Source organism: Amphiura filiformis, chromosome 6 (genome assembly GCF_039555335.1).
Source record: "Amphiura filiformis chromosome 6, Afil_fr2py, whole genome shotgun sequence".
NCBI lineage: Eukaryota > Metazoa > Echinodermata > Ophiuroidea > Amphilepidida > Amphiuridae > Amphiura > Amphiura filiformis.
In genome coordinates, this window is record NC_092633.1 from 34,731,142 (window position 1) to 34,738,656 (window position 7,515).

General features: G+C 35.7%; 1 non-coding gene across 1 annotated transcript; it reads left to right on the plus strand.

Annotated features, from left to right (window-relative positions):
• The first annotated feature begins 597 nt into the window (after positions 1 to 597).
• On the plus strand, positions 598 to 671 carry Trnas-aga (transfer RNA serine (anticodon AGA)). The gene has a single exon. It is a non-coding gene; the product is annotated as a tRNA-Ser (tRNA).
• Positions 672 to 7,515: the final 6,844 nt, after the last annotated feature.

Here is a 7,515-nt window from a genome sequence, read left to right on the forward strand (position 1 = left end):
CTTCCTTTGTATTCTTTCTTTTCCTTAATTGTTTTTTTTCTTTTTTTTTTTTTTTTAAATACAAATTATAGGAAAGGCGTACAAAGCATTTGCGGGTATCGCGTATTTGTCCCTGTCCTTGGTAAATTTACGAAAATGGAAGAGCATAATCCGTAATTGTGTTTTTCCTTTTCCTGTAAAACATCATCTTGTCTTCCATGAAGCTCGTGTTTGTATTACTACAGGTATCGTGCTATTCCGGATATTATTCACCCCATATCATGGATGTGCCATTTGACGTCCAGATGTTAAATCCAAAAGATGGCAACATCGTAGTGTAATTCTTTACAAATACTACGAATTCCGAATTATACTTTTACTTTTGGGTTGTCTCATCATTCTCATAAGCATGACGAGTGGCTTCGGAATCCTATATAGTTTTGTAAAATCATTGGTGGGAAATGCTACATGTTTTAATGTTTTTCAATATTTTTACTTTATAACATTAACATTTTTGAGCTTGTAACTTATAACAGGCATAGGTATTTTTAATTGAAATAACAGAATATCCGACCTTTGATATATCTCAAAACAAAGACACTTTGGAGTAACAATAGGGAGCTGGTAGCCTAATGGATAAGGCGTCCGTCTAGAGATCGGAAGGTCATGGGTTCGATTCCCATGCCGGCACATTCCCTTGCTTTTTTCAAGTTGGGTTGTGTGCCGGTCGGGATTTGTACTTATTTGTTGTCATGTTTAATTGTAACACTTTGGGTTGTTAAACTGTTCATTCTTTCTTATTTAATATATTCAGTTTCCTCTTGTAGAGAGCAATCGTTCCCCATTGTGTTTATTTGTTACTAACAATTGTAACGTAATGAACGAATGACCTTTAAATAATGAAAGAACAAGTGTGTTCCAAACCTTTTGTAATCAATTGTAAATTGTAAAATAAAAAATACATCAGAAACGGTTCAAAAACACGTGCCATTGCGTCACAACATTATCAGTGTTGAAAAAGAAGTCTTATTTCGAGACGACCTCAGTAAGCGCTGTTTTAATTCGACTAGAACTATGAATTTCGTCTTTTATGTATTATTTGGTGTATAAGAAGTCTTCTTTATTTTAAAATCAGGAGCCCAAGTTCAAAAACCTTATATCTTGACAGTTCATAGGTCATAACATTAAATGTAAACGCCGTAGAGATATCAAACTAACATTGTACAGGGTGTCCCAAAAAAAAGAGGCCCCTCATTGCACCCTCTTTTTCTCCTATTTCAGACAAGTTGATCAAGTATATGTTGGTATGTAAAAAGCCTTTACTCGTTAGCTTTAATAAACCGAAACAATTATTTCAATCGGCTCATAACTTTTGAAGATATGTCCTTTTAAAGAAATGTATCCGTTTTTCACTCTGTCCACGGAGGAGGTTTGGCTACTTCAAAGATTGAAAAGTGTATATACCATGCATGAATATAAAACATTCCTCGATGATAACTTTATAAAATAACAACTTTATTTTAGGAATGGGCTTTACCGATGGGCTTATGGGTTATGGATTTTGTTAAGTGTCATTAATTTGGGCGAAATTGATGTGGGATTGGACTTCTTTTGCTATACTTGCAATTACTTATGTTTTTCTCGGTTATTTTATGCCTTTTTGTTTTATTATGTTTCTTACTTTCTTACTTTATTGTTTCTTGCTTTCTTTTTATTGACAACATAAGTCATTTCTCTTTTTGGAATAAAAGGTAGCCCTGAAAAGGGCTGTTTAGTTTGTCTTTGGTTCTTTTGAAGTGAGTTTACTGTGCTGCTCTGCCCTCTACCTGGTTACCTCCTTGACGAATACAGGTTTCAGCCCTAGTCCTCATTGCATCAATTGCGTTGCGTACCAACCTCGTGCGCCGGATACTTGCGAATATAGCAGTAATACGTTTGCAAAGATCTTGGATTTTGCCACAAATGAAGAAATCAAGTGGTTTGAGGTCTGGTGATCTTGCAGGCCACCCCACAGCATGACCCATCCCAACCACTCTGTTTGCTATCCGTGGACAGAGTGAAAAACGGGTACTTGTCTTTAAAAGGGCATATCTTCAAAAGTTGTGAGCCGATTGAAATAATTGTTTTGGTTTATTAAAGCTAACAATATTAAAGGTTTCTTTACATACCAAAATATATTTGATCAACTTTTCAGAAATAGGCATAAAAGAGGACGCAATGAGGGGCCTCTTTTTTTGACACCCTGTATGTAAAAAACAAAGTCTCAAATTATTGGTCTTGACAATAAAGAACAGAAAATGTTAGTTGGCGATATATTTCTCTCGTCGGACATGTATGGCCACCCCTCATTCAAACTGCTCATGAAGAAGGAGGTCTCACATTGTTTAATACTTCATGTATTATTTCGTGGTCCCGCCAAGGACACTTAAGAACACGACAATCCTGTGCTCAAAAGATAACTGCATCTCACATCTGATCTTCGTGAGTATCCTTACGCAAGGCTTAATGTTTACCTGTGCAACTTGAGGTAACCAAACGTTTCAATTTGTCTCCTGTCATTTAAGATCAACCGCGTCGACTCTAGGGTTAATACGATATGACACGCTACTCGCCTCTCCATGCTTGTCGCCCGAAGGAGTACAAGGAAAGCAAATCATACATTATTACTTACTCCAATCTAAAAAAAAAGTTGGTAATGGTGAATCCAAAGGACAAGGACACAAAACACATCAAGGATGAATAAATGATATAAGAGGATACCTTGAATATACGAACAATTGGAAATAAAAGAGCAAGGTACACCAACATGATGTGACACAAGCAAAATGCAGACTAGACGGTATGCACAGGGACACACAACAAATGCAGGCATAGAAAGTAGGTAAGGTTTGATAGCCAAGATCTAAGACCCACATATGTGCTAAACCTGCAAAACAGCAGAGATTAATGGGAATACAAAATGAACTAGTACACGTGATAAAAATCACTCTGCACATAAGCAGACACAGTCAACTAAACAACAAATGTAGACACAAAACAGGCAAAGTTCAATTACCTATTACATAGCAGAAGTGACAGGAAAACAATACAAAAGAACGCTGTAAGTGATGGAAATCACTGTGCACATGAGCAGACAAACAACAACTAAACAGACCAAAAAACGTTTCAAGCAGATATACTGCTTAAAATCAAACAGAAAAAACGACTTAAAAATCTAGTCTACCGATTTATCAATTTGTATGTGCAATCTAACACGTAGTATAGCATTTGTCTAATTCGAGCTTGCCGAAAATTATAATAGATATAACGGAAGAATTGCAAACATAACTAAAAAACAAAAATTCCTACGCGTGTTACACTTTAGAATTGGTATGGTGATTATATGACTTTGATCACCTGTGTGACAATTGAAACGATTTAGATCACACAAAGATTGACCTTTGTCAAACATCACGTAATCTGATACGCAAGTCCGATAACCTTATTTTCTTTGTCAAATAGTACAATTATTTTTGAAATACCTTTTGTTTTATATTTATATTATCAGTTTCTTTTGAAAAGAAAAAAACATTGTGAGCCGAAGCTTTAAAATTGGAGGCTCTTTGCCAGTGGTATAATATTGACAACCAGTCCCCTACCATCACATTAGGAGGAAACCAGTGGATGTTCCATGTGCAATATTGCAGCAAAGTAACGCTTCTCGTTTCCAACTAAGATACATATTTCGTCGCAATAAAGATGTGAGTTTATAACCCATTAGCCATAGTGGTAAATCGATAGATACGTTAGCCAAGGGCACCGACTTTCAATCTGGCTGAAATTGTAATCCGCCATTTGCACAGTATAATGACCACTATTCCTACGTGAAACGGACTTGTAATTATTTAGTCTTTAAGGGCTTGGATAGCGATGTTTGCATAGTATTGTTGTGGGATCTGAGCACACATCAAACACATGGAATTAAATTATGAATACGAGAAATGTCCTTCGTGATATAATACAAATTTTATTGCAAATAATTAAAAATGGATATTGAACAGTCCTCGAAATACGCTACAAAAATCTAATGATGTACACTTAAAAGTGAAGGGTAGCTGGGAGGAAAAGTCATGCATCATTTGAAAATGTTGACCGTTTGTATTGAATATAAACATTTATCCTAAAAGACCTAAATATTTTAGTCTTTTTTTTAAATGTCCGAAAGTCAATTTTTAATAATTTGCCATAATACTATAATAGTCCAGCTACATCCTTGATCTTCATATCTTTATTTGAGGCCCGTGACTGATTCTCATTTCTTTTATACTACACTAGCCAATGTATTAATACACTGGTCAATGTTTACATCTGCAATTCTATGCTATAGCCCAGTCACATCCTTGATCTTCAAAACTTGATTTGAGCCAAATCACATCCTTGATCCTCATTTCTTTATACTACACTGGTCAATGTTAGTATCTGCAATTCTATGCTATAGCGTAGTCACATCCTTGATCTTCAAAACTTGATTTGAGGCAAGTCACACCCTTGATCCTCATTTCTTTATACTACGCTATTCAATTTTAGCACCTGCAACTCTATACTATAGCGCAGTCATATCCTTCAAAACTTTATTTGAGGCACATCCTTCATCCTCATTTTTTATACTACGCTAGTCAATGTTAGCATCTGCAAATCATTCATTCATTAGAAATTCTTAAGGGCTCAATCACCGACCTTTGCACAGTATCTTGTGGCCCTGAGAGCACATCAGACACCCTAAATTGCAATACGAGGTCCTTCTGATATCAAAATAGTTTTATGGCAAATTATTAGAAATTGATATTTTCATATACTTGATATTTAACAGTCCTCGAAGTAAAATGTCTATCTTCAATATGAAAGGTCCAAGTGTTCATATGATGGACGACTTTTTATACCAGCTACATATATTTTAAGTAGATATCATTAGATCGAGGATGGCTAAATGTCAACAATGATAACTTTTTAATGATTTGTAATAAAATTCGTATTATATCGCGAATTTAAAAAAATCTAAATGATTTGATATCAGAAGGATATTCCTCATGTTCAGAATGCAATTTGGCGTGCTTGATATGAGCTCAGGTCCCACAAAAATACTGTGCAAGCGTCGCTATCAGAGCCCTAATTCTTTTGCAATGAGTTTCATAACTTTCAACAAATTGGACTAGCTGCACTCAAGAAACAATCCAGAATCGGTGTGGGATGAAGACCAATACCTAATTAATAATAACCAAAGAAACAAATATAATGTTATACTTGTCTGTGCTGTAAAAATGCCCCAACTTGTTATCTACGGCGACCCCTTTCACCAGTTCACTTGCCTGACTGAAGTTTCGTCAGCGTATTCTCACCAATTTCAGCTGTTAATGCATAGATATGATTGATATAAAAAAAAGCCTTACATAATTATAGATTTGGCATCAAATTTGTGGTCAAAAGTGTTGTCAAAATTATAATGGATATTAATACAATTACTGCCCAGAAGCAAATAATACTGGTAATACATAAAATGTTATAAATATCAAATACTATTCTCTTACTTGCAAATCAATATTATTTGATATCTGTTTCATTCACCATTAAGCCATTAAAAGATGATGAGTCAGGGTGTTGCCTCTGGATTGTGAAAAATCAAAATTCTTTGCTATTATGGCCAATAATTATCCTGCAACAAAGTTTAAACACTTCTTTTTCCATCTCTGTTCCAGGTTTCCCATTTCATTTGATAATGACGCCTGTAGGGTTGGGTTCAGAGTTTTGACCTCGCGGGTGAAATTCTTTGCCCATCCATGTTAGACAGATCGTTCCTACTTCAGATTGTACTTGGGTCAATGACATACGCACCAATCACAGTTTTGACTTTACGCTCGTACTTAACACTATTATATACTACTAATGGAGATGCTATTAAATATTAATTAAAATTTAGGTCATGTTTGGCTTCAATATTGAACTCAAAGCCCATCCACTGACCAAAAGAGGCCTATTATCATGATTATTAACTATAATCAGTTCGGTGTATGATCCCCTTGGATTTGCAGCTCCTGCAATATTGCCAGAAAGATATATCCCGGATTAAAGAGATTTGTATAATGTTTATTGAAATCCTGAGATGAATAAACGTAACTTTATCTGTTTCTTCATAGGCGATCTTCAAAAATAATAGTAATGGTATGTTATCTTCAAAAAAAAATCCTAAATACTGCGGCACACAGAAAAAAAAGTTTACCCTGTAATTCAATCAGTCGATTTCACACACGAATGAGTGCCCCATAAACTGAGTAGCACTGGTTGGTTTACTTGATAATTGTTTCGTATACAGAGTTGTGTCGTCATTGTCAACGTTATAACGAATGATTCAACAAGTCAAATGAAAATACCCTTAGGTTATCGTATTTCTGCCCTACTTTGCTTTTTTTACTATACACGCTGTCGAAGTCAGTATTTGCTTTTGGGAATCAACGACGGAACCATTTGGTCCATTTCATTTCATCTTATGATGTAACTTATTTTATATTATATATATATAATAAGATTTACAGTATTAAATCGTAATAAAAGTGCTCAATACAACTTGAATCGAGCAAAAAATATAAAAACACGTTTTAACATTTTGTTCTTGGCACGGTTGTGTGGCTTGCGTCTATGGTTGCCATGGCAGCAGATGGAAATGAATTCATTAAGTTTATTGCTTGAAACACATCCTATAGACGAATTTCACGAATTCTTACACCTCAATGGCAGATATAGCTGGGTCCAATCCCACTTGAAATGTGAATTGATACAGCCTTGGCGGGAATTTTAAACTTTAAAACGCATTCCATCACCTGTGTTGTATCATTTTCTTTCTGACAATGTATATTTTTATATACATTTGAAATTGATCAACTTTGGTCGGCGACAACACAAATACACCAACCCTTCCCTCCCCCCACACATCTTTAGAAATAAAGCATAATGGCAGACTGCAGATTAACTAAACATTTTCTTAATCTGAGGACAGTGTTGACCCAACCATTGAACACACTGTAGTTCATTGTATGCAGTCCATAAGCTCCACTATCACCATGATCACCTTTAGGGTTATGTTTAAAATATAATAATTGGCACTGACAACTGATCATCATTCGATATCTTGGGTTGAGTTACCATTGTCCATAGGTTGACAAGGTTAAGGACAAACTAATATGGTCCTATATCTTGCTAGCGTTCTTCTGTTGCGACTGACGCAGAGACTAATTTTACGTCAACGTCATTCGGAGCGGGTGATATTTATCCCAGTGTCTCCCGGTGCAGAAAACCTAGAGAATGAGAACAAAGCGCCGAACAGAGCTAAATACTTCAGCGGAAATCAAGTGCGGAAACTTGAAAACGCGACGTCTGTCCCAAAGAAAATCACCTGCACACAGTGTCATCGGCCCGATATCTTCATCGCAGAAATCGCCATGATGGTAGATCGAATCCACAGCCACGCATGGCCATTTTGTTCGGACCTGTTTAATAGTTTTGAGA